We start from the raw sequence: 18893 nt of genomic DNA on the forward strand, positions 1-18893 counted from the left end.
TAACATCGGGGAGAGGCTACAACCCTGTCTCACTCCCTTCCCAACCACTGCTTCCCTTTCATGTCCCTCAACTCTTATAACTGCCATCTGGTTTCTGTACAAATTCTAAATAGCCTTTCACTCCCTGTATTTTACCCCTGCCACCTTTAGAATTTGAAAGAGAGTATTCCAGTCAACAAAGTCAAAAGCTTTCTCTAAGTCTACAAATGCTAGAAACGTAGGTTTGACTTTTCTTAATCTTTCTTCTAAGATAAGTCGTAAGGTCAGTATTGCCTCACGTGTTCCAGTGTTCCTACGGAATCCAAACTGATCTTGCCCGAGGTCGGCTTCTACTAGTTTTTCCATTCGTCTGTAAAGAATTCGTGTTAGTATTTTGCAGCTGAAGCTTAGTAAAAAATTTTAAAAAAATGCTCCTGTTATAACCGAGACTAAAGAAATACCGAAATTACCGGTTATTCGGAACTGAAATCTTGCTATCAGTTTAAACCGGGCGGTGTTTCCCATCCCTAGTCGGTTGACGAGGCAAGCTGAGAATATGCAGTATGGAAATCGCCTTAGTTATGACGTACCGTCTGGCCTCTGTGGGTTTCGGTGTTGCGCAAGGATACTACGAACGTGCGTGTGTGTGCGTGTGCGTGTGTGTGTGTGTGTGTGTGTGTGTGACTGTGTGTGTGTGCCGGGGGAGTGGGGAGGGGGTGGGCGAGGGGTCTGCAGGAGAGGACAGAGAGAGGACAGAGTGGGTGGAAGGTCGGCAGCTCAGCGGCTGATAGCCTGAGGATAAGAGGCCAAGCCGGCGGGCGCCCACTGTGCACGGTGTTTGCGGCGAGCAACGGAGCAGGACCCATGTCGTAAGTCTCTACGTGTTCAAAATTTTTGGGAACATTGTTGCACGAAACACAGGTCTAAATTTATAATCTGTTTAGCAAACACAGCTGTGGTCGCATGCGGTTACTTCTTATTAGTAGATGATTAGTTTCGATCTGCTACATAGAACATCATCAGATCTACGAGGCAGCTCAAAAAGTAAGGTGATTTTTCAAATTGAGCGGGCAGCGTACATTCGTTTTTTGTTGTTTTAATATTGGTACACATGTCCTGAACATATATATTCACAGACTCAAGTGTACAGCATTCATCGTTTGTTTTTGACAGACAGAAAAGTCAGATGTGTTGTAGTATGCTCGGCGATTTTGGATTAATATACAAAATGGAGCAACGAATTTGCATTAAATTTTGTGTGAAAAATAGTATCAAGTGCTCTGAAACACTTGAAATGTTTCTCTAAGAAAAAAAAATTTTTGCGAACGGTTCATGCTCTTCCAGCGTGGCGGAAAAGGTGCCAATGTCGAACGCCGCTCTGGACGCCCCAGCGCATGAAAAACAGATCGACGCAGTGAAGAAAATCGCTTTGGAAAATCGTCGAATTACCGTAAGAGAAGTGGGTGAGGATGTTGGCGTATCTGTCGGCTCGTGTCGGGCAATTTTTTCAGATGGTTTGTTTGGGCACGAGACGTGTGTTGCGAAGTTTGTTCCAAAACTTCTCAATTTTGATCAAGAGAATTGTCAAATGAGCATCGCTCAGGAGTTTTTGAATGACCTCAGTGATGATCCCGATTTGCTCAAAATGGTCGTAAGTGGTGACGAAACATGGGTTTATGGTTATGACGTCGAACCAAAGCAGAATCACCCCAATGGAGAGTCAAGACTGAAAAAACTCTACCAAGGTCGATCAAATGTCAAAGTTTTTCTCACAGTTCTTTTTTAATTACGGTGGCGTAGTGCATCATTAATTTTTCCCTGAACGTCGTACGGTCAATAAGGGGTATTACCTTGACGTTACGTGCTGTTTGCGAGAGGCAAGAAGCAAAAAACTTCGGAATTGTGGAAACACAATTCATGGTTTTTGCATCACAAGAATGCATCTGCTCGTTCATAGTTGCTTGCGAGAGATTTTTTGGCCAGAAACAACACGACAATCGTGCCTCGGCCACCATATTCAAGGAGTTTTGCCCCCTGCGACGTTTTCCTCTCCCCATAGCTGAAGAGACCTAGGAAAGGACGAAGATTTTCAACGACTAATGAAATAAATACTACAAGGCTAATGACGAATATTTTTTCTCTTCCTTTGGCATGGTAGGGATTACCAAATTTCTGCTTCACGTTAGACTGCAGCGTGTTGAAGTGTAGAACGCCGTTCTGAATCCAGTACCAGAGGCACAGTCCAGATAGTCAGTATTTCTAAGTCTTCCCTATCAACCGTGCAACTCATGAGTCACCTTACAGCGATTTTTAGTGTCAGAGGCCAAAGCCACTAAAGAGTAAATGTGTTGGTAGGTGAGTGTAAGAATTCCAAGGTCCTAGAAAGACTTCTACAATTTTGCTTTGCTTCGCTGAATAACCACATTATCTATGTTTTTAATGTGCTTCCGCAGGACGTAATGAGGATGGAAACATTCAAAATAATCTAACATTCTTGTCTTTACATCAACAGACTTGGAGATGTTTCTGAGGGCAATACGTGCAAAACTGGACGTCTTGATATGTATAGATCTTATAATTACATTTACTCCGAGGCATTTAAGTCTCATCTTGATCTACGATAATGTTGGAAACAGAAGAAATGAATCTAGATTAGTGCCGTGATCGGGATTCGATCCCGAGTCTTCTTGCTTACTAGACACAGGTGTTGCCCACTGCGCCACCACAGCACTGTAGAGCTATGGTCATCATTTCTGCGTAGTAAGCAGAAGATCCAGGTTCGAAAGACGGCCGCGGCACAAATTTTAAATCATTACTTCAGCTTTCAAAATATTCCTGATTTGTGTATCTACCTATTGATTCTGTTTTAACCTGGTGTCCATTTGAACCATAAGGAATTTTACAAACTGTCTTTCAGTTAGCTAGTGCGTATGGAAACTGAAGAACTGAATCAACATTAGTGCCGCGATCGCGATTCGACCCCGAGTTTTCTTGCTTGCCGGCCTGAGTGGCGAGGCGGTTCTAGGCGCTACAGTCCGGAACCGCGCGACCGCTATGGTCGCTGATTCGAATCGTGCCTCGGGCATGGATGTTTGTGATGTCCTTAGGTTAGTTAGGTTTAAGTAGTTCTAGGTTCTAGGGGACTGATGACCACAGCAGTTGAGTCCCATGGTGCTCAGAGACATTTGAACTAGTTTTTTTTCTTCTTGCTTACTGGACAGAGATGTTGACCACTGCGCCACCACAGTACTGTTGAGCTATCGTCATCATTTCTGCGTAGTAAGCAGAAGATCTGGGTTCGAAACACGGCCGGGGCACAAATTTTAATTCATTTCTTCAGCTTCCAAAATATTCTTCATTTGTGTATCTACGTCCTGATTCTGTTTTAACCGGGTGTCCATTTGAACCATAAGGAATTTTACAAACTGTCTTTCACTTAGTTAGTGCGTATGGAAACTGAAGAACTGAATCAACATTAGTGCCGCGATCGGGATTCGACCCCGAGTTTTCTTGCTTGCTGGCCTGAGTGGCGAGGCGGTTGTAGGCGCTACAGTCCGGAACCGCGCGACCGCTATGGTTGCTGGTTCGAATCGTGCCTCGGGCATGAATGTTTGTGATGCCCTTAGGTTAGTTAGGTTTAAGTAGTTCTAAGTTCTAGGGGACTGATGACCGCAGCAGTTGAGTCCCATAGTGCTCAGAGACATCTGAACCAGTTTTTTTTCTTCTTGCTTACTAGACAGAGATGTTGACCACTGCGCCACCACAGTACTGTAGAGCTATCGTCATCATTTCTGTGTAGTAAGCGGATGATCTGGGTTTGAAACACGGCCGGGGCACTAATTTTAATTCATTTCTTCAGCTTCCAAAATATTCTTGATTTGTGTATCTACGTCCTGATTCTGTTTTAACCTGGTGTCTATTTGCACCATAAGGAATTTTACAGACTGTCTTTCAGTTATCTAGTGCGTATGGAAACTGAAGAACTGAATCAACATTAGTGCCGCGATTGGGATTCGAACCCGAGTTTTCTTGCTTGCCGGCCTGAGTGGCGAGGCGGTTCTAGGCGCTACAGTCCGGAACCGCGCGACCGCTATGGTTGCTGGTTCGAATCGTGCCTCGGGCATGAATGTTTGTGATGTCCTTAGGTTAGTTAGGTTTAAGTAGTTCTAAGTTCTAGGGGACTGATGACCGCAGCAGTTGAGTCCCATAGTGCTCAGAGACATCTGAACCAGTTTTTTTTTCTTCTTGCTTACTAGACAGAGATGTTGACCACTGCGCCACCACAGTACTGTAGAGCTACCGTCATCATTTCTGTGTAGTAAGCGGATGATCTGGGTTCGAAACACGGCCGGGGCACAAATTTTAATTCATTTCTTCAGCTTCCAAAATATTCTTGATTTGTGTATCTACGTCCTGATTCTGTTTTATCCTGGTGTCCATTTGAACCATAAGGAATTTTACAAACTGTCTTTCAGTTATCTAGTGCGTATGGAAACTGAAGAACTTAATCAACATTAGTGCCGCGATCGGGATTCGACCCCGAGTTTTCTTGCTTGCCGGCCTGAGTGGCGAGGCGGTTCTAGGCGCTACATTCTGGAACCGCGCGACCGCTATGGTCGCTGGTTCGAATCGTGCCTCGGGCATGGATGTTTGTGATGTCCTTAGTTATGTTTAAGTAGTTCTAAGTTCTAGGGGACTGATGACCACAGCAGTTGTGTCCCATAGTGCTCAGAGACATTTGAACCAGTTTTTTTTTCTTCTTGCTTACTAGACAGAGATGTTGACCACTGTGTCACCACAGTACAGTAGACCTATGGTCATCATTTCTGCCTAGTAAGTAGAAGATCAAGGTTCGAAACACGACCGCGGCACAGATTTTAATTCATTTCTTCAGCTTAAAAATATTCTTGATTTGTGTATCTACATATTGATTCCGTGTTAACCTGGTGTCCATTTGAACCATAAGGAATTTAGCAAACTGTCCTTCACGTAGCTAGTGCGTATGGAAACTGAAGAAATAAATCTAGATTCGTGCCCTGATCGGTTCGATCTCGAGTCTTCTTGCTTGCCGGCCGGAGTGGCGAAGCGGTTCTAGGCGCTACAGCCTGGAACCGCGCGACCGCTATGGTCGCAGGTTCGGATCCTGCCTCGGGCATGGATGTTTGTGATGTCCTTAGGTTAGTTAGGTTTAATTAGTTCTAAGTTCTAGGGGACCGATGATCTCAGATGGTAAGTCCGAGATGTAAGTGCTCAGAGCCATTTGAACCATTTTTGAACCCTTTTTGATATCACGTAGTACGTATCAAGACTTAAACAGTCAAGCGTGAACCGCGTGTAGAGCTGTTCAGTTGTGATTAGAGCTTGTCTCGCAAGGCTGAGTGCAGTGCTCGTGCCACCTGCAAACACTTAAGTTCTTTGATCAGCACTTTAAAGTCAATGCAAGACGATTCACGTAGTCAAACAACAAGAGTGCTACCGATCGTTGTTGGAGCTCATACGAAGTGTTCCCCACCTTTATGAGGTGAGTCTCATGCTTGCACCACACTAAGATTTGTGTTGCGAAGGCCAGATTCCATCTATGGTAGACGGATGCCGTTAATGACACCATCACTCATTAGACTGACAAGTAGGATTCTGTGGTGTGCGCAAACGGATTTGTGCAAGGTCACCAAATATGTCAATAGGATAATTTTTCCTGCTTAGCTGAGAAAATACTAAATTTTTGATGTATTGTTTCCTTCGTGAGCCACCGGCATTTCCGCAGTTGTAACATCGGTTCCCTCGGATCACAGAAGAGCTGTCGGGCTGGGCTAGCACTTGGATGGGTGACCATCCGTCTGCCGAACGCTGTTGGTAAGCGGGGTGCACTCGGCCCTTGTGAGACGAAGTGGGGAGCTACTTGACTGAGAAGTTGCGGCTCTGGTCTCGGAAAGTGACATACGGATGGGAGAGCGGTGTGCTGACTACATGCCCCTCCATATCCGCATCCGGTGACGCCTGTGCGTTGAGGATGTCACGGCGGCCGGTCGGTACCGTTGGGTCTGCGTTGCCTGTCGACTGATCTTACGTTTACGCTTTCTTTGTGAAGAAGTCTTTACGAAGGCTAATCTATAGGTCTCAGTACCCCTTGACAGCAACTTTCTCAGGGATTTTGAAAAGACAGGATCGAGTGAAACACGTCTGCAATTAAACATACTCTGAAACTTCCTGGCAGATTGAAACTGTGTGCCGGGCCCAGACTCGAACTTGGGACCTTTTCCTTCCGCGGGCAAGTGCTCTGCAAGCTGAGCCACCCAAGCACAACTCACGCCTCGTCCTCACAGCTTTACTTCTGCCAGTATCTCGTCTCGTACCTTCGAAACTTTACAGAAGCTCTCCTCATTCTGGAAACATATTCTGCTTATCCTCAGTTTCATAGATCACTGTTCATTGATTACGTAATTTTCTTAAGAGTAATCCTGTGAAGTCGGGACAAGACTTAAATGTTCTTCTGTAAGCCACACCATAAGCAACGTGATTTCCACTTTTCAGTCATCTGATAATTTTTTATTTTAAATGAATGTCTGTCAGTGATTCGTGTAATACCTGCTGAAATAAATCTATTGCGTGTGTGTTGGGTTTGTTGCCACTGTGAGGAAATTATCAGTGTCGTCATACGGCAGAAGACGACACGGTAGCGGGCGGGTATCGCATGGTAATCAAGTCTTTGTCGTAGGCTTGTTTATTTTGGTAAGTGTCCATTATAAATAGGTGTCACTAGCATGTTCTGTAATTACTAAAGGGCTTCTCCTAATATTCGAGTCCAACGCATTGCGGAACTGCGCTTCGCGTTCTCCATACATTCCACCCGCCACCCGCAGAGTTATTAGCATCAGCCGTCCATACCTGTGCCCTTCCAGCCCCCCGCCCCATCCTCCTCAACTAGTGGCGCCGTTGGTAGCAGCAGCTACAGCTGTGAGCCACGGCACACAGCGGCGACGAAAAGTGACTCACTATCAGTAGGAGACAAGAAAGGACTCAAAATAGAATGGCTGCACGTCGATAAACTGAAGGACCGCAACAGCTCCGCACGATTATTTAACGCTATAGCCGGAACGTGTAGGCGCACTGCCAAGCATGTGTTGCGCAAAGACTGGAGAGTAATTCAGTACTTGGGTGTTGTTAATGTTGTTGTTGTTGTTGGCTCAGTCCACAGCTGGGTTCAAATGGTTCAAATGGCTCTGAGCACTATGAGACTTGACGTCTGAGGTCAGCAGTCCCCTAGAACTTAGAACTACTTAAACCTAACTAACCTAAGGACATCACGCACATCCATGCCCGAGGCAGGATTCAAACCTGCAACCGTAGCGGTCGCGATGTTCCAGACTGAAGCGCCTAGAACCGCTTGGCCACACTAGCCGGCAAATACCGGTATCCTAGTTCTAAATTACCGGTATTTCTTTGCTCTCTGTTGTCACAGATGTTGTTTATTTTTCTACTAATAACCGAGAAATAAAACCGAAATATTAATTAACCATAGCAGTCGTGATAAAAATGTTCCATTCGAATAAGCTTTTTTTTCCTTTTAAGGTGAAATTTTTAGACGTAAAATTTCCTTTCGTGTGAGTCAAGTAAGACGTAGCACCCCTACACATAGCGACATGCGGTTTTCGAGATATGTTAGAGCATAGAGTGGCAAGTATGTTTTTATTTGGTTCATATTTTTAGCGCTGGTGTCAACTGAGATATAGAAGAAAGAACTTTTTTTAAAAAAATAACGTCTACTTTAAATTGTTCATGTTGAACAGCAACAAGCCACAAACTGGAATGAGATTTTCACTGTGCAGCGGACTGTGCGCTGATATGAAACGTTGTTGTCAGTTCAGAACAAAAAGTGAGCTGTTAGGTCCTGAGTGACCCTTGCAAACTCATAGATTCACTGCAGGAAAAATGATTCGGACAAAGATTGTGACAAAAAAGTTCTATGACAGACCATGTCTCGATCACACTATCCTCCACACCTCCCTTTGTCTCTGTCTGTCTGTCTCTCTCCCTCCCTCTCTCTCGCCACCCTCCCCCTCTCTCTGTATCTCTCTCACTCCCTCCCTCTCCCCACCCTCCCCCCTCTCACTCTCTCTCTGTCTCTCTACCTCCCTCTCTCTTACGCCCTCCCCCCTCTCTGTCTGCCTCTCTCCCTCCCTCTCTCTCCCCCCTTCCCACCTTTCTGTCTGCCTCTCTCTCTGTCCCTCCTCCCTCTTCCCGCCCTCCCCCTTCTCTCTCTCTCTCTCTCTCTCTCTCTCTCTCCCCCTGCTCTCCCCCCTCTCTCCCTCTGTCTGTCGGTCTCTCTCCCTCCCTTTCTCTCTCCACCCTCACCCACCCTCTCTCTCTCTCTATCTGTGTCCCTCTGTGTCTCTCCCTCCCTCTCTCTCCCTGCCCCTCCCCCCTCTCTCTCTACCTTCTCATTCTGTTAGTATAAAAGGAAGACGGCCATAACAGTAACGCATTGAGAATTCCGAATACTGTAAGGCCCTGGAAACTCATGGATGACATAGATATGACCATAAATACATACCTCTTACAGTAGCACTGCGGCGAATGTGCCATATAGGAGGGAGCCCTGTGTCACGTTTCAATCCTAATTCCCTTTCCAAATTTCGCTTTCCTTTGCTTTCGTCTTTGCTCAATGTACAATCTGAGTAACACTGGCGATAGACTGCAATATGGTCCCACCCTGTTCTCAACAATTGACTCCATATTCTGTACTTCGACTCTTATAGCTGCAGTATCGTTTCTGTAAAACTTCTAACTAAACTTTCGCTCCATGTACTTTATCTTGGTTACCTCAAGAATTACAAAGCCCATTTTCCAGTCAACATTCTCAATAGCTACCTCTAAATTTACTAATACTGCAGAACTATTTCGTCAATTTTGTACAATGATGTGCAGGGAAGTACACTACTGGCCTTTAAAATTGCTACACCAAGAAGAAATGGAGGTGATAAACGGGTATTAATTGGACAAATATATTATACTAGAACTGAGCTGTGATTACATATTCACACAATTTGGGTGCATAGATCATGAGAAATCAGTACCCAGAACAGCGACCTCTGGCAGTAATAACGACCTTGATAAGCCTAGGCATTGAGTCAAACAGAGCTTGGATGGTGTGTACAGGTACAGCTGCCCATGCAGCTTCAACGTGATACCACAGTTCATCAAGAGTAGTGACAGCCGTATTGTGACGAGCCACCACTGACCAGACGTTTTCAGTTGGTTAGAGATCTGGAGAATGAGCTGGTCAGGGCAGCAGTCGAACATTTTCTGTATCCTAAAACGCCCGTACAGGACCGGGAACATGCGGTCGTGCATTATCCTGATGAAATGTACCGTTTCGCAGGGATCTAATGAAGGGTAGAGCAACGGGTCGTAACACATCTGAATGTAACGTCCACTGTTCAAAGTGCCGTCAGTGCGAACATGAGGTGACCGAGACGTGTAGCCAATAGCGCCCCATACCATGGAGCAAGGTGATACGCCAGAATAGCGCTGACGAATACACGTTTCCAATGTGCGTTCACCGCGATGTCGCCAAACACGGATGCGACCATCACGATGTTGTAAACAGCATCTGGATTCATCCGAAAAGACGTTTTGCTATTCGTGCACGCAGGTTCGTCGTCGAGTACACCATCGCTTGCGCTCCTGTCTGTGATACAGCTTCAAGGGTAACCGGAGCCATGGTCTCCGAGCTGATAGTCCGTGCTGCTGCAAACGTCGTCGATCTATTCGTGCAGATGGTTGTTGTCTTGCAAACGTCCCCGTCTGTTGATTCAGGGATCGAGACGTGGCTGCACGATCCGTTACAGCCATGCGAATAAGATGCCTGTCATCTCGACTGCTAGCTATACGAGACCGTTGGGTTCCATTACGGCGTTCCGTATTATCCTCCTGAACCCACCGAATCCATGTTCTGCTAACAGTCATTGGATCTCGACCAACGCGATACGATAAACCGCAATCGCGATAGGCGGAAACGTGATGGTACGCGTTTCTCCTCCTTACACCAGCATCACAACAACGTTTCACCGGGCAACTCCTGAGGTCATCAGTCCCCTGGAACTTGGAACTAATTAAACCTAACCAACCTAAGGACATCACACACATCCATGCCCGAGGCAGGATTCGAACGTGCGACCGTAGTGGTCGCGCGGTTCCAGACTGTATAGAACCGCTCGGCCACTCCGGCCGGCTCCAGGCATCATAAGTCAAATGTCGGTGTTGATATGCCCAGGCGTGCCGTAAAGCTTTGTGTTGTGCAGTCATCAAGAGTAAACGAGTGGGCCTTAAGTTTCGAATGCCCGTATCGATGATGTTTCGTTGAATGGTTCGCACCATGGCACTCGTTGATGGCCATGCATTCAAATCTGCAGCAATTTGCGGAAGAGTTACACTTGTGTCACGTTGAACGATTCTCTCCAGTCGCCATTGGTGCCGTTCTTGCAGGATCTATTTCCGGCCGCAGTGATATCGGATAACTGATATCCACTGTATACTCGTAAAATGGTCGACGGGAAAATCGCTACCTCGGAGATGCTGTGTCCCATCGCTCGTGCGCCGACTGTAACGTCACTTTCAAACTCAGTTAAATCTTGATAGCCATTGTAGCAGCAGTAACCGTTGTAACACTTGCGCCAGACACTTTTTGTCTTATACAGGCGTTGCCGACCGCATCGACGTATTCTGCCTGTTTACATATCTGTGTATTCGAATACGCATGCCTATACCAGTTTCCTTGGCGTTTCAGTGTCGATACTTGAAGTTCCACTTTCAAAACCCTGTACAAGGAGAACCACTGCTCAGATTGATGTCTAATCTGAACATTATATTACTGATGCAGCGGGAAACATAATGCAACAACAGTGATAACGAAAACTGTACCAATAAACGGCACTGTATGTCTCTTAAGAGGGATCGGACGATTTGGAGCAGGAGAGGCACCACATTACATTTTAATTTCCAGTGTCTATATTTTAGAAATTAATTCATAAAACTTTGTCGGCATGACCAGGAGGGACTCACTCTCATAGCAGTGGAAGTTCAAAAACATAATAGAATACATTATTTTTTACATGTGCAATTCATTTTTTCACTTAGTATTGGCTGCATTTGTTGCTATCGGCACATTTTTCATCATAAGTAAGAGAGATTCTTCGATGAAAATTGCACAGCGTACAAACCATACTTACAGGTGTATGAAACTCTAGAATTTATTTGATTTATGAAAAAGTGAATGAGCTGTTACATTTTAAACTTCATCTTTAGAAGAAACTCAAACTTTATAGTTAACTGTCTCAGTGTTTACCACAGTTTTTAATAGGTTGGAAAAAATCTAGAATTTCATACACCTGTAAGTATAGTTTGTATCACGTGCAAACTTCATCGAAGAATCTCTCTTACTTATTTACAAAAGCGTACGTATTGCAACAAATGCAGCCAATAGTAAGTGAAAAAAGTGAAGAAATTGCATATGTAAAAAATAATTTATTCTGTTACGTTTTTGAACTTCCACTGCTATGAGTGTGAATCCTGAATCTTTCCTGGTGACAAAGTTTTATGAATTTATTTCTAAAAGTATAGCCAGTGGAAATTAAACTGCCCTGCGTGGCGTCTCCATGTCCGACCGTTTCATGTCCTACCCCCTTAACGGAAATTGGGTCGGCGACAACTTATAGATTGTGATTCTTCAGTTTCTCCCGACGTATTTGTTGCTCGAGCAGTCCACGGGTATACTGCCGGTTCATAGTGTCCAACGGGCACAATATTTCGCGACCGCCGCCGCGCGCCCTCAGGAGCTCAGTTCGTCAGCGCACCTGACGATGGCGGCGTGTCTGATTGCCGAAATATTGAGCCCGTTGGACATTATGAACCGGCAGTAACCGGTGGACTGCTCGAACCTATAGATTAATCACAGCAAGACGGCACAGTTGAAGTTGCATACTGCACCATCTACGCCATTCAATGTGCATGACAGACAACTGCTGTTTCACTGTTAGTTCGGTGGCGTCATCCACCAAGGCGAGGTCGTACCGCATCGGATGGGAAATATGCATTTGTAATTCTCCCGACAACTACACATAAAGCCAAATGGGATCGGTTTCTAACTGTCGTGAGACTGGCGCAAGATGTCATCAGTACGGTGTCCACCGCCTTCTACCACAAATAGGATTCGAGAAGCAACACGTTACACAACAGTTCGCAGTGTCTCAGGGGGGGTCACGTTCAGAAAGCATTGCGCAATGGCTGCCTCATTTCAGCTACAATCGTAATTGGAGCACTGAGCACAACATCTTCCAGATAACCCCACAGCCAGAAGTCACACGCATAAGGAGTTGGTGATCTTGACGGCCAGTGTGCATGGAAAGTGACGACTGATAATTCTAGCATTTCAGAAATTCGTCTGCAGCAGACGCTTCACTGGCTGCACAGTGCGCAGAGGAGCGCCATCTTGCGTAAAACTGACACTCCTCATTCCCATATTATACGCTTGTTAATTTAAACTGAAGAGGCAAAGAAACTGGTACGACTGGCTAATATCGTGTAGGGCCCCGGCAAGCACGGAGAAGTGCCGCAACACGACGTGGCACGGACTCGACTAATGTCTGAAGTTGTGCTAGAGACAACTGACACCAGTACATAAATCTGTAAAAGGGGGGGGGGGGAATCCCTTATGAAAACAGTACGTTGGAAGGCTTGCCAGATATGCTCAATAATGTCAATGTCTGGGGAGTTTGTTGGCCTGCGGTAATGTTTAGACTCAGAAGAATGTTCCTGCTACAATTCTGGACGTGCGGGGTGTCGCATTGTCCTGCTGGAAATTCCCAAGTCCGTAGTAATGACAGTAGACATGAACAGATGCACGTGATCAGACAGGATGCTTACGTACGTGTCACTTGTCAGAGTCGTACCTAGACGTAACAGGGGTTCCATATCACTCCAACTGCACACGCCCCACACCATTACAGAGCCTCCACCATCTTCAAGAGTCCCCTGCTGACATGCAGGGTCCATGGATTCGTGGGGTTGTCTCCGTTCTCGTACGCGACCATCCACTAGATATAATTTGAAACGAGCAACATGTTTCCAGTCAGCAACAGTCCAGTGTCGGTGTTGAGGGGCACAGGCGGGGCAGAAAGCTTTGTGTCCGGAAGGACATATCGATGATGTCCTAGTAATTGGAAATGGGTTTCGTCTGGCCACAGAATGTTGCATGCAATGCATTATCCATCTCTATGCGAGCAAGAGATTTCAGAACGAAAGTTTGTCTTGAAACATGGCGCGGCTTAATAACCCAGAAGATTTTAACTTCAGTGACAACAGCCACGAAAGCCTGCATACTTACATGAAAGTTTGTCTTGCTGGCAGTTCAAATGGTGAGAATACTGAACATAAACAATTGCAACATGTGTAACGGTAGACAAAAATGTTCTTCCTTTTTTTCCAAATTAACCGATTTGCACACACATTCCGATAACCTGATTAATGTTCTCAGTATGTGGTGTGACCACCTCTGGCAGCAATACAGGCCTGACAACGACTGGGGATGCAGTGAATGACGTTGTCGGTCTCATGTTGAGGCAGTAACGCCCATTCTTCCCGCAGAGCCACTCGGAAGTCTTGGAGAGTGGTTGGTGGATGACAACGTGGTGCGATCCGCCTCTCTAGCGCATCGCAGGCATGCTCTGTGGGATTCAAATCAGGAGAGTAAGGAGGCCCGCGTCATGTGTGCGATATCTGGGATTTCCAAAGAAACATCAACCACCTGTGCTCTCAGAGGTCGAACATTATCGCCCTTCAATACGAAGTGTGGGCCCACAGCACCTCGCAAGAGCCTCACGATACCTGGTAGCAGTTAAAACTTGCTGATTCACCTGTACAATTTCATGAAGAGGCGGTCGAGCGTCCCACACCATTGGGGATCCTATCTTTCCATGAGGTCCCAAGATGACCTCACAGTTAAAACTTCCTGATTCTCCAGTACAATTTCGAGTAGAGCTGATCCCGTGGTCAACATAATCCTTGTCCGCACCATTAGGAATCCTCTCTGATATCGGTATTTTCCCACAATGTTTCGGTTCCAAATTCGTCTTCCACGTTCCCTCCAGATGCCAATCCGTTGAGAACCACTCTCCACACTAAATCGGGACACATCTGAGAAAAGGACATTGGCCCACTGTTTGACCATGCAGGTGGCATTTTGACGGTTCCACTCTAGACGTTCCCTCCTGTGAAGACACGCCGGAGGTACACACACAGCAGGTCTCTGACAATAAAGGCCACTCTGCCGAAGCCTCCGGTACACCGTTTGGCTCGCTGCAACACGTCCAGTGGATGCTGCGAGGTCAGACGCCAGTTGCCGTGCAGTACTGAGGATACCACCGTGCCCTTATAGTCAAATAACGGTCCTCTCTTTTTGATATCTCACGTGGACTGCCCTGCGTGGTCTTCAGGATACAGTTTCGGTCTCTATTACCTGTCGCCACATCCGAGAAACAACAGAACTACTGACTTGAACCCATCGGGCCAAATCAGTTTGCGGCTGTCCCGCTTCCACTCTTCCTACGTCCCTCCACCGCCGAGAGTCTGGTAGGCGCCTTCTCTGTGCCACTCTGCGCCGGCTGTGCCTGTGTACACAGTGAGTGTGGGTGAAGGGGGGGGGGGGGGGCTACCCGGCAAGCACTACCTTGTTTGGTAGGTGCCCTGATGCCATCCTTGACGTGGTTTTCCGAAGACCGAAATGCCGTCTTCCTGGCAGAACACGCTCGTATGGAGATCTGTTGACAATTTGTATGGTTATCGACTTTGGTACATGACTGGGAAATAGCGGTTTGTTGCATTAATTCTGGACACCAGTGTACTTGAAACCTAAAGGTTGGCTACAGGCGACGCTACTGTGAATATGAATCGAAATGAAAAAATACCAGGCGCCTCCAAACGGAACCACATCGCCTGAAAGGGTTAACGCTCTGGTCTAATAATTAATAGCCAGGTTAGCGGGCTGTAAAATAAAGGATTTAACAAATAATTAGCTTAAGGTTAATTATGTTGACTAAGACAATAGAACTACATTATATCTTATAAAAGTTTGATGAAGTTACCCAGGTATCACCGAACGGTGGCCTCACATGTCTCTGCGTGGTGGGAGCTGTTAACAAATAATTATAAATACTGACAAACTTTAGTAGCGGAGCTTAAATTCCGTGTTGGTTTCCCGAAGCATCAACTACGAAAAGGCATGTGCAAACGTTTAAAGTCCAGATACAGTGTTCCTTCGCTGAACACTATGCGAAACACTCCCCATTACTCATTATCTAGCGCCACAGCGAACATCATCGTCAGCAAAATAATCTGAGTTCACTGCTGTCTTGATGCTTACAACCGCGACGTTCCAACAAGTGCTTAAGAATCGTCATATTCCAAGTCCCGCACGCAGTTGTAGCACACTTAGTACAACGTCCTGCGTCCAGAAAAATTTTGAGTAATGGCACATTTACACAATCATACTATTATAATATAGTCTGGAACATTCAGAACCAGTGAAATCTTTAGTGGTGCTGTGACATTTCATCTACATCATACTAATGGTGTGTGGCGGAGGGTACCTTCGGTACCACTGTCTCGTCGCTCCAACCCTGTACCACTTGCGAATAGTGCGTGGCAAGAATGATTGTCGCTAAGCCTCTGTATTCCCTCCAATTTCTCGTATTTTCTCCTCGTACTCAATACGCGAGGTATATGGGAGGTGAAGTAATACGTTGCCTGACTCTTCCTGAAAAGTGCTGTCCCAAAATTTCAATAGTAAATCTCTCCGTGATGCACAACGTCTCTCTTGTAACGTCTGCCAGTGGAGTTTGCTTCGCATATCCGTAACGCTCTCTCGCTAGCTAAACGAATCCGTGACGAAACGCGCCGCTCTTCGTTGGATCTTCTCTATCTTCTCTACTATCTGATAGGGATCCCATGTAGAAGAACAGTGCTCAAGAATCGGGTGAATAAGCAACTTATAAGCCACTTCTGTCGAGGATGAGTTACATTTCCTTAAGATTCTACCGACGAATCTGAGTATGATGTCTGCTCTTCCCACTATCTGTTTTACATGGTCATTCCACTTAAGGTCGCTCTGGATAGTTACGCCTAGATATTTTACGACAGACGCTGTCTCCAGCTGTTTGTCATCAATTGAGTGGCAGTACAGTAGTGGATTTCTTTTCCTATGTATGCGCAATATGTTACACTTATTTATGTTCAGGATCAACTGCCAGAACCTGCACCATTCATCAGTTCTCTGCAGGTCGTTCTACAATTTCCTAGTACCTTGTGGCGGTGCTACTTTGGTACAGACAACTGCATCATCAGTGAATAGCCTCATAGAGCAGCCGACGCCTTCTACTAGAGCATTTATACACATTGTAAACAGCAACGGTCCTGTGGTACTCCTAGAACCTAGCACGTAGAACGGCTCGGCCACAGCTGCCGGCCACCTCTTACTGTACCACTTATCTGCATTTACCATTACATCTGTCGCTTTCGTTCCGTTAAGAGCGACGTTTTGAGTTCTATCTGCACGAAAGTCTTGAGCCCAATCGCAAGTCTGCTCCTGTACTCCGTAAGCTCGTATTTTTTTCATTAAACGCCAATGCGGGACGGTGTCAAATGCCTCACTGAAATCAAGGAACACGGCATCAACCTGAGTGCCGTTGTCCACTGTGCTGTGGATCTCGTGGAGGAACAGACCGAGCTGAGTTTCGCCGGATCTCTGATTGCGAAATCCATGTTGATTTTTATAGAGGAGATATTCATTTTCCAAAAGATCATAATTCTTGAGCATAAAACATGTTCTATAGTTCAACAGATTGATGTCAACCATATAGGTCTATAATTGAGTGGATCTGTCTTACGGTCTTTCTTACAAACGGGAACGATCTGCCCTTTTTTCCAGTCGTTAGGTACCTTTCGTTGCTCAAGCGATCTACGATAAATTACTGCTGGATGGGGACCAACTTCTTTCGCATAATCTTTACAAAACCTAGTAAGTATCGTCTGGTACTCAATCCATTCCCCTACTAACCGATCGTAGCTGCTTTTCAGTACTAGGATCGGTTATCTCAATATCTGCCATTTAGACGTTGATACGACGATTAAAACGGAGGACAGTGTTACGATCCTCCGGGGTGAAATGACTTCGGATGACCGAATTCAGTATTTCCTGCTTTTCTCTGTTATCTTCCGTTTCGATGCCGGTGTAGTCGCTGAGACAATCAACAGACGATGTTGACCCACTTTCTGATTTTACATACGACCAAAATCTCTTAGGGTTTTTACTCACATCGTTTGATAATAGCATACTTTCAAAATCATTGAACGCTTCCCTAATTGCTCTCTTAACACTCAGTTTCGCTTCGTTCAGCTTTTGTTTGTAAGCTAGATTTTTACTTCTCCTGAATCTGAGATGAAGTGGTCTTTGTTTACGGAGCGCAAAATACTTACATTCGTCGTATTAGATATTTATAGGGATAATAGGCGAAGATACAATGGTTATCAGATTTGCATCTCGAGCTGTCATCCATTCGGAATGTGGAGATATGCGAAAGAACAGACACCATTGGTGATCTTTCAGCTGTGGAAGAATGAAGGTCCGCAGCTCGTGGTCGTGCGGTAGCGTTCTCGCTTCCCACGCCCGGGTTCCCGGCGTGGTCAGGGATTTTCTCAGGCTCGTGATGACTGGGTGTTGTGTAATGTCCTTAGGCTAGTTAGGTTTAAGTAGTTCTAAGTTCTAGGGGACTGATGACCATAGAAGTTAAGTCCCATAGTGCTCAGAGCCATTTGAACCATTTTGAAGGATGAAATTACAATGAAATCCAGACCAGTGATAAAAATCAACGGGGACAGCTGAAAATGTGTGTCTCCACTGAGACTCGAACTCGGAATCTTCTGCTTACATGGAAAACGCTGTATCTGACTTAGCCATCGAGGGCACAAAGTGTACTGTTTAATATTGTACTGCCTATTTATGTCCACAAACGTTCGTAATAGTCACCATAAAATTATGATCTGTGTCACAATGAGCTCGTCTCACCACCACGAGGTATCACTGTAGCGTGTTTAGGAAACTGGAAGACGCAAATTCGAGTCAGCGATCAGCAACCGCGTAACCATATTGCTTTGGATTCGCCCGACCGTATTTCCCCCTCCCAGTGTGTTGCCAATACCTGCTGGCCCGACCTTACCTCCCTAAACAGCATTAACTGAAACTTATCAGCGAACATGCTTTCTACACCTCAGTGATCCGTGAGAAATGAAAAAAAAATAACTCACAACAAATAGCATCCCACATTTTGTCCTGCAATGGTTCAAAAATGGCTCTGAGCACTATGGGACTTCACTGCTGTTGTCATCAGTCCCCTACAACTTAGAACCTAACGTAGGGACACCACACACATCCATTCCCGAGGCAGGATTCGAACCTGCGACCGTATCGGTCAAGCGGTTCCAGACTGTAGCGCCTAGAACCGCTCGGCCACCCGGCCTGCTCACGCAATGGAGCACTGAACATTTTCACTTCGTATATCTCATCCTTCTTTCTAGCCAGTTGATATTTTAAAAATATTAGGGGTCCGATAATTGGATATTTAAAACACTGTCGTCATCGTCTCACGACATGTCGACGAAAGTATCGATATATCGAAGACCGGCCGGAGTGGCCGAGTGGTTCTAGGCGCTACAGTCTGGAACCGCGCGACCGCTACGGTCGCAGGTTCGAATCCTGCCTCGGGCATGGTTGTGTGTGATGTCCTTAGGTTAGTTAGGTTTAAGTAGTTCTAAGTTCTAGGGGACTGATGACCACAGCAGTTAAGTCCCATAGTGCTCAGAGCCAT

At 45.8% G+C, this 18893-nt stretch overlaps 1 protein-coding gene across 1 annotated transcript in view; it reads left to right on the forward strand.

The window, feature by feature from the left end:
• Positions 1-725: 725 nt before the first annotated feature.
• The window catches only part of LOC126426510 (uncharacterized), a 202339-nt gene continuing 184171 nt past the window's right edge, over positions 726-18893 (forward strand). Inside the window, exon 1 of the mRNA XM_050088416.1 lies at positions 726-848. The gene's annotated coding sequence lies outside the window, so the exon portion shown is untranslated. The remainder of the gene's footprint in view (positions 849-18893) is intronic.

The sequence above is a fragment of the Schistocerca serialis genome, chromosome 11 (assembly GCF_023864345.2).
Source record: "Schistocerca serialis cubense isolate TAMUIC-IGC-003099 chromosome 11, iqSchSeri2.2, whole genome shotgun sequence".
Classification (NCBI taxonomy): Eukaryota; Metazoa; Arthropoda; class Insecta; order Orthoptera; family Acrididae; genus Schistocerca; species Schistocerca serialis.